General features: G+C 41.7%; 1 non-coding gene across 1 annotated transcript; it reads left to right on the top strand.

Moving 5' to 3' along the window:
• Positions 1-7674: 7674 nt before the first annotated feature.
• Positions 7675-7777, top strand: LOC135278181 (small nucleolar RNA U13). The gene has a single exon (XR_010345733.1). It is a non-coding gene; the product is annotated as a small nucleolar RNA U13 (small nucleolar RNA).
• The last annotated feature ends 1550 nt before the right edge of the window (positions 7778-9327 follow it).

Below are 9327 nucleotides of genomic sequence, written 5' to 3'. Positions count from 1 at the left end.
TGTAATCGCAGTTACTCAGGAGGCTGAGACAGGAGAATAGCTAGAACACAGAAGGTGGAGGTTTCAGTGAGCCAAGATTGCACCACTGCACTCTAGCCTGGGCGACAGAGCAACACTGTCTCAAAATATATATATATATGTATATACAAGATATATGTATACATGTATTTATATATATTATTATACTTTAAGTTCTGGGGTACATGTGCAGATCGTGCAGGTTTGTTACAAAGGTATACACATGCCATAGTGGTTTGCTGCATCCATACCCCCATCATCTACATTAGGTAATCCTCCTAATGTTAGCACTCCCCAATTCCCCCAATCCCCTGACAGGCCCTGGTGTGTGATGATGTTCCCCTCCCTGTGTCCATGTGTTATTGTTCAACACTCATGAGTGAGAACATGCATTGTCTGGTTTTCTGTTCTTGTATCAGTTTGCTGAGAATGATGGTTTCCAGCTTCATCCATGTCCCTGCAAAGGATATGAACTCATCCTTTTTAATGGCTGTATAGTATTCCATGGTGCATATGTGCCACAGTTTCTTTATCCAGTCTATATCATTGATGGGCATTTGGGTTGGTTCCAATTCTGCTATTGTAAACAGTACTGCAGTAAACATACATGTGCATATGTCTTTATAATAGAATGATTTATAATGCTTTGGGTATATACCCAGTAATAGGATTGCTGGGTCAAATGGTATTTCTATTTCTAGATTCTTGAGGAATCACTACACTGTCTTCCACAATGGTTGAACTAATTCCCACCAACAGGATAAAAATGTTACTATTTCTCCACATCCTCTTCAGCATCTGTTGTCTCCTGATTTTTTTTTTAATGATCGCCATTCTAACTGGTGTGAGATTAGGTATCTCAATGTGGTTTTGATTTGCATTTCTGTAATGACCAGTGATGATGAGGTTTTCTTCATGTCTGTTGGCGCATAACTGTCTTCTTTTGAAAAGTGTCTGCTCATATCCTTCACCCACTTTTTGATGGGGTTGTTTTTTTCTTGTAAATTTAAGTTTTTTGTAGATTTTGGTTATTAGCCCTTTGTCAGATGGGTAGATTGCAAAATTCTTTTCCTATTCTGTTGGTTGCTGGTTCACTCTAATGATAGTTTCTTCTGCTGTGCAGAGCCTAAGTTTAATTAGATCCCATTTGTCTCTCTATATATATATTTTATATATATGATACATAATATATATAATATATGGAGCATAATTGTGTAAAATAATCTAAAACCAAAATGGAGAAACCTTCTGATCACTAGAAAATTATATTGAGAAATTTGATAAAAATCATATCTGATAAGAACCTTAGTCTTTCTTTTTTTTTTTTTTGAGACGGAGTTTCGCTCTTGTTACCCAGGCTGGAGTGCAATGGCGGGATCTCGGCTCACCGCAACCTCCACCTCCTGGGTTCAAGCAATTCTCCTGCCTCAGCCTCCCAAGTAGCTGGGACTACAGGCGCGTGCCACCATGCCCAGCTAATTTTTTGTAATATTAGTAGAGACGGAGTTTCACCATGTTGACCAGGATGGTCTCGATCTCTTGACCTCGTGATCCACCCGCCTCGGCCTCCCAAAGTGCTGGGATTAAAGGCGTTAGCCACCGCGCCCGGCCTTTTTTTTTTTTTTTTTGAGACAGAGTTTTGCTCTTGTTGCCCAGGCTGGACTGCAATGGTACAATCTTGGCTCACTGTAACCTCTGCCTCCCAGATTCAAGTGATTCTCCTGCCTGAGCCTTCTGAGTAGCTGGAATCAGGCACCTGCCACCACATCTGGTTAATTTTTATATTTTTAATAGATTCAGAGTTTTAACCATATTGGCCAGGCCGGTCTTGAACTCCTGACCTCAGGTGATCCACCCACCTCGGCCTCCCAAAGTGCTGGGATTACAGGCTTGAGCCACTGAGCCTGGTCAAGAACCTTAGTCTTGAGCAGATTGACAGTGCTGAAGAAACAGCTTTTTTCTGGTGGCACATTCTGGAAAAACATTTCACAATGTTAGTGTGTGAGCATCCACAGGCTTTGAGAAACTGGCTGACTTTCTGAGGTGTGCCACTATTGTTGGCCACATGAGATAAAACAGGCAATGGCTGGAAAGAGCAATATCCAAAATGTTTGAGAAGTAAACATAACTTACCCAGGCATTACTATGCAAACAAAACATGAGTAACCAGATAAGTACTTTCTGATTGGTCAATAACTACTCCATAGCAGCTGCATGAGTTCCCTGCAGTGGCATGTATGCTGGCTTACAGAGATGTTTGAAACCAAATCTACAGATGAAGACCTGAAAGGATTTTATATCACTAATAAGAAGACTACTTTATTCCCACAGTTTATTCACTAAAACTATAAAACTGACATCAAATAAATATTCCACATTGACAGCGAAGCTCCTGATATGCCTGTCTTAAGTGAAGAAACCGCTGCAAAAAAAATAAAAAATTTTAAGAGACAGGGTCTCACACTGGAGCATGCCTGTAATCCTAGCACTTTGGGAGGCCGAAGCTGGTGGATCACTTGAGGTCAGGAGTTCAAGACCAGCCTGGCCAATATGGTGAAACCCTGTCTCTATTAAAAATACAAAAATTAGCCAGGTGTGGTGGCACATACCTGTAGTCTCAGCTACTCAGGAGTCTGAGGCAGGAGAATCGCTTAAGCCTGGGAGGTGGAGGTGGAGGTTCCAATGAATTGAGATCTGCGATCACACCACTGTACTCCAGCCTGGGTGATGGAGCAAGATTTGGTCTTGAAAAAAAAAAAAAAAAAAAAAGAGAGGCGGTCTTGCTCTGTCACTATGACTGGAGTGCAAGGATGTGATGAGAGCTCACTGCAGCCTCACATTCTTGGGCTCAGGCAATCTTCCCACCTTAGCCTTTTGAGTAGCTGGGACTATAGGTGCGTGCCACCACGTCCAGCTGATTTTTAACACTATTTTGTAGAAACGAGGTCTTGCATTGTTGTCCACGCTAGTCTTGAACTCCTGGCCTCAAGAGATCCTACTGCTTTGGCCTCCCAAAGTGCTGGGATTACAGGTGTGAGCCACTGCGGCTGGCCCGTAGCATCCTTACTAACGTGCCAAGGCTGGAAATATCTCGTTTTGTTGTCTAAATTAAGAATAAATGATCCAGGAGAGCTTGAACTTTAGACATCTGTTTTGGCTGTTCAGAAGCCCGTCTCCTTCCTTTCCGCTTCTCAGCTGGGTTAGTAATAACTGAGGAACTTGGTAAATAACCCCTGGAGAGCCAAGGCACCACTGTATATTATTCATACTTTGTCTCTAAAAGGACTAAGGAGAGAAGTAGTGATTACCTGCTGGATCTTTGTGGAGACACTAATCCACCTCTTTGAAAGGCCAAGGCAAAGTTGAGAACATGAAGAGAACACATATCAGTGGTGGACCCAACACATTCTGCACTGGTTTTAATATTCTACTCCAAATTGCTTATGTGGAAGAAAAAGAAAGTAATATTTATAAAAAAAGATTATGTTACACACTTCATATACTTCCTTTAATTATACATTGCGAGGTAGGTATTATTCCCCTTTTATAGATGAAGACTGAGGTTAGGTAATTTATTAATTCCAAACCCCTCACAAATATTAAGTGATAAAAACTAGCTTATAATCCATCTATTTATCTCAAACCCATGCTCCTCAAATTTTTCACTTTATTAAAAAAATCACAATATCAATACATGCTTGCTGTAAAAGTCAAATACAGACATATTAATGTCTCCTCCCCAGCCCAAATCTGCTCTCACAGTAACAAATTTTAATAGTTGAGGTGGCATCTTGCCACTTCTTTCTCCAGGCTCATATAATCATGGACACAGACATATGAAGATTTCCTTATTTTTCTCCAAAGTAAGATTTTTCCATTAACATTACTCTGCAATTTTTATCACTTATGAATGTATCACAGACAGCTTTTCAAGTCCACACAGGTAATCTTAACTCATTTTAAAACAATAATTGCATGATATATTCTGTATTACAGATGAACCATACTTTTTAAAACAGTTCCTGATAAAATTCAAATTATCTTTATGTTTTTGCTATTACAAATAAAGCTCTAGTAAACCTTCTTGAACATACAGTCTTACAAATTGGAACCTTGATTTCCATAAACTAAATGAAAAGTGACATTACTGAATGTAATCTTTAGGTCTGAGCTGTTCCTATTGTCAGGTTTGGACTCATAGAGATATGGAAGGCCAAACAATGGAATGCCTTCCCAGCAGTCTTGGTAAAGTCATTCCCACTGGACAGAAAACAAGATTCTGTTAGATTCTGTGCAGTGTGAACTCTCAGCAGGGGTGGGGTCTACACCAGGAGGTATCAGAGAAAGAAATAGGTTATTATTTTGTTAACTTTAAAGCTCAGAGGCCTCTATCAAAACCAGTTCCAGCCAGGTGCGTGGCTCACACCTACAATCCCAGCACTTTGGGAGGCTGAGGCGGGTCAATCACCTGAGGTCAGGAGTTTGAGACCATTTTTAGTAGTTTCACCATGTTGGTCAGGTTGGTCTCAAACTCCTGACCTCAGGTGATCCACTCACCTCGGCCTCCCAAAGTTCTGGGATTACAGGCATGGGTCACCGTGCCCAGCCAGCTTTTTTTTTGAAATTCTTAAACTGGATATGTCCCTTTGGATCCATAAATAAACTCTCCAATCTTTATTTTCCTCTTTTGGAAAATAAGTGAGGGGTTCAGAATTTGTGCTGTGTGACGCTACTTCCAATTCTCAGATTCTATAATTCTAGTTATAAAATGTGGATAAATTTCCTATAACATTTGTATGAATTCATACAAATATAAAATTTGAAGTCAAGGCTGGGGTTCAAGTCCCAATGTGCAAGCTAAGTAATCTTAGATATGCCCTCTGACTCCTCTGAGTCTTCTTCCTCAGCTATAAATCTGGCAAAATAAATCTCATAGATTTGTTGCAAGACTCAAGTGAGGGGATATTTGTGAAATAACTTGTGAACGATAAAGATATTAAAATAAATGTAGCACAGGCTGGGAGTGGTGGCTTACATCTGTACTCCAAGCACTATGGGAGGATTACTTGAGGCCAGGAGTTCAAGGACAGCCTGGGCAACATTGCAAGACCCCATCTCTAAAGGAAATTTAAAAATTGGCCAGGGAAGAGAGTGCATACCTGTAGTCTCAACTACTTGGGAGGCTGAGGTGGGAGGATTGCTTGAGCCCAGGAGGTTGAGTCTGTAGTGAGCTATGATTGTACAATTATACTCCAGCATGGGCAACAGAGTGAGACTATTTCTGAAAATAAACAAATAAATGTGGCATAGTATTCTTACTAAATCTAAGCCATTAATTCTCATTTCTCTGCTCAACTTAAACTACACTAATCAAATATTTAAGTCATTAATTCCACAAATATTTATAGAATGTCTCTTGTTTTAGGCACTATACCTCAGTGAATAAGACACTGAATTTTTATTTACTATCCAACACTGGCCAGGCACAATGCGAAGTACTGGGTACACAATGGTATAATTAAGAGCTCTTGGCCAGGCGTGGTGGCTCGCGCCTGTAATCCCAGCACTTGGGAGGCCGAGGCAGGCAGATCACGAGGTCAGGAGTTCGAGACCAGTCTGGTCAACATGGTGAAACCCCATCTCTACTAAAAATACAAAAATTATCTGGGCATGGTGGCACATGCCTGTAGTCCCAGCTACTTAGGAGGCTGAGGCAGGAGAATCACTTGAACCTGGAGGCAGAGGTTGCAGTGAGCCGAGATTGCACCACTGTATTCCAGCCTGGGCAACAGAGTGAGACTCTGTCTCTAAAAAAAAAAAAAAAATAGCTCTTGTGGGAGACACAGGCAAACTGACATCATGGGACTTGGATTTAAAAATGTCCTTTTACAGTTTGAATCAAATACAGAAATCTAAACATATTTTACAAAGGCACATACAAGGGAAATAAACTGTATTCAATATAGTAGAGAGATGAATGTAGTACCTACTATGACCCAATACATAGGGGCCAGCTGCTGTTTTAGGTACTGGAGATTCAGCGATGAATGAAGCAGACTAAGTCCCTGGCCTTTTGAGCTTACATTCTATTAGAAAGGCTGAATCACAGGCACATGCTCTCAGGACCTGCTGAGGGATGTGTCATGGGACTAAAATTAAAAAAGAAAGTTTGAATCAGCCAGACTATTACTAATTATATATGGAAGACACAGGCAAAGAAAAGTATGAGGCAGATATGAGAATTATGAGACACAGTTCTGGACCCAGCACTTCTGGCCTCTTCTCTTGCTAGTACTCAGTTCCCCTTATCAGAACTGAAGGCATGATGAACTCTGTTCTTTGAATCTATCTGTGTCTCATACAGCGCAAGGACTCCTGAAGCCAATGATGGATCACTAGCCTCCATCTAACCTCTAAATATTGCTCATATATGACTTCATTATTGTGTCCAATAATTGCAAATTCTTTAACATGATGCACTGTGCAAGGTCCTTGCTTCCTGGCATTTATAATCACATTGAAAACTTAACAGAAATACAAACAACTCTAGTATTAGATGGTATGAGCTGATGCCATTCGATTATATGAGATATAGGAGCTTCAAGGAGAAAGACATCACTTCTGGCTGGAGTAACTACAGCAAAGAAGGATGCAGCTCTTGTGAGACTGTTTTGTGCTGGCCACAGTGTGAGACATTTTACATACATTCTCTCACTTGCCAGGAAGGCTTCATGAAGGACTTGGAAGTCTAAGATCTTGAGGAAGAATTTGGTAAAGCAGACATGTAGTTTCAACTGAATTTTCATTTACTGTCCAACACTGGCCAGGCACAATGCTAGGTACTGGACACATGATGGTGATGGTACAACTAAGGACTTTTAGTGGGAGACACAGACAAATAGGCAATTACAACTACCCTATAGTGTAATGTATACTATAATAGATAAAGCACAGGGACAATGGCAGAACAAGGTCAGGTGTACTTGTCATGATTCTCTTAGTTGCACATGACAAAATGACTCAAAATATCTTAAACTAAAATGTGATGAACTGGCTTATGTTACTAGGAACCACTAAGGTGGATCCAGGACTTAAGCCAGGACACTCCCTCTACTCTGTGTCAGCAGTGTCCTTTAATACTGCAGATGGGAGGTCCCCAGGTGAACATTCTTTGACACAGTGACCTAGAGGCAAGAGGCAGGCTTCTTGGCTAGCTCTCGTGGAGGGAAGGACTTTGGCCCTGCTTGGACCATTTATCTTTTCCTGAAACAATCCCTGTTGCCAAGGAAAGCGGCGCCACAATCAACAAACCGGGTTTACACACCTAGCCCTGCTAGTGGGTTAGGTTCTGATACCAGCAGAAAGGGAGAGGGGAGAAATATGTATGGGGTCACCACAAACAACAGCTACCACATGGAAGCCCTGAAGTGACAGTGCAGTCGTGGGAACAGCGGGGACACAGGGAAAGGGATGTGTGGGATGAGTTCCTAGGATGGTGAATAGATTAGTTTGGCTGGAGCAGTGGTCATACCTAAGAGCACAGAGAAAAACCAAAGAGGGCAGGGCAGACTGTGGAGGGACTTGAATACCTGCTAAGGACTCTATAGCAGCCGGATGGGAGCGTGGTTGACAGCTTCGCTCAGAATCTGTAGGGCGATCCTTTGTAGTTCATAAACATGATGACTGGGTGTTCATATGCACGTGTGAGATGTGCCACCCTCAAATCTTGTTATGATGCTGGTACATTACCTATCTGATGTGGAAAAAAATATAAATAAAATAATTTTTAAAAATCTACAGGGCAACAAGAATGAAGGTGTGAAACATATACAGACTGCATCTTCTGTGAAATGAGGAAGTGACAAAGTTTACAAATTTCACATTGTGTGTGGCGTCACCCCCAAACCAGCACAGTTATCTACAACGTGTGGGCAGGTGCCATAGGGAACACCAGAAACTGCACAGGAGTCCAGCTGGTGGCAGATCCCAGCCATCCCCAGGGAAATTCAACCCTAAGAGGAGAGGACTCACCCTAGATGGGAACCACTGTGAGAAGGACCAAGAAGGAAGAGGGCAAGAACACTAGGAGAGGAAGAAGGAAATCACCAGAGTGCCTGGAGGACTCCCAGGCAGCTTTGGGAAGTGCAGCTTCCAACAGAGAGAGGGGCACCTTGGCAGGAAGAGGCAGGAGGCCTCTGAATCAGTGGCTGGGGAAGGGCCAAGGAAGCTCTGGTGTTGGTGAAACCCATCCAAGTGAGGTTAGAATCCTAAAGTCAGAGGAAATTTGGCTACACAGAGGTGCTATCCAGTAAACAAAGTAGACCCTAACTACAGCAGAGGAGGGAGCCCTCGAGCTGAGAATCAAGGAAAGCTGCCTCCCTTCTCACATTACAGAATTCTCTTGCTAACTCTTGGTTCAGAAAAATCCAACCCATCAAAAAATAAATGATAAAAAAAATCCACAAAAGGTTCTGCCAGAAAAAAAAAAATTCTGAAAAGGAGTGGCAAAACTTCCTCCCTGCGGAATGAAAACTCATCCAAAATATCTTACCACAAAAATGGAGTCTCGCTCAGTTGGGCTGGAGTGCAATGTTGTGATCTCAACTCACTGCAACCTCCGCCTCCTGGATTCAAGTGATTCTCTTGCCTCAGCCTCCCAAGTAGCTGGGATTACAGGCATGTGCCACCAGGCCCAGCTAATTTTTGTAATTTTAGTAGAGACAAAGCTTTACCATGTTGGCCAGGCTGGTCTCAAACTCCTGACCTCAGATAATCTGCCTGCCTTGGCCTCCCAAAGTGCTGGGATTACAGGCGTGAGCCACCACACCTGGCCAGAAGAAGAAAATTTTAACCCCTATTCTATTATGATTTTAAAAAAAAATGTAATGAGGCAATGACAGTTATGCAGGAAGATGACAAAGCAGAAATAAAGAATTCAAGGAAGGGGTGGTGAGGCAGCAGAAGGTTACAAACCACGGGAGGGCATGAAAAAGGAGCTGGTAGATTAAAAACTGCTTTAGGAAAGAAATGGGAAAGAAATACAGAAAAACTGCAGAAACAAAAACAAATTACAAGGAACACAAGGGAGAAGAGACACTACTATGAAAGATACTGTGGAAGACATAAAGAACAGAAGAAAAGTAAAAAATAGAAACTTAAAATCATTAAAGAAGTGATAGTTGAAACTGCATAAACAGAGAGTCTCTGAAGGAAAAAGAAAACGGAACAGAACAAATTATTTTAAAATATGGTTCAATTTTAAGTAGGGTTTGGAACTGGGATTAGAGGGACAGCTTGGCCCAGTTCACA

The sequence above is a fragment of the Aotus nancymaae genome, unplaced genomic scaffold (genome assembly GCF_030222135.1).
Source record: "Aotus nancymaae isolate 86718 unplaced genomic scaffold, 86718_ANA_hifiasm-v0.15.2.pri h1tg000036l, whole genome shotgun sequence".
NCBI classification, from domain to species: domain Eukaryota; kingdom Metazoa; phylum Chordata; class Mammalia; order Primates; family Aotidae; genus Aotus; species Aotus nancymaae.
This window is presented reverse-complemented; position numbering and strand designations above follow the sequence as displayed.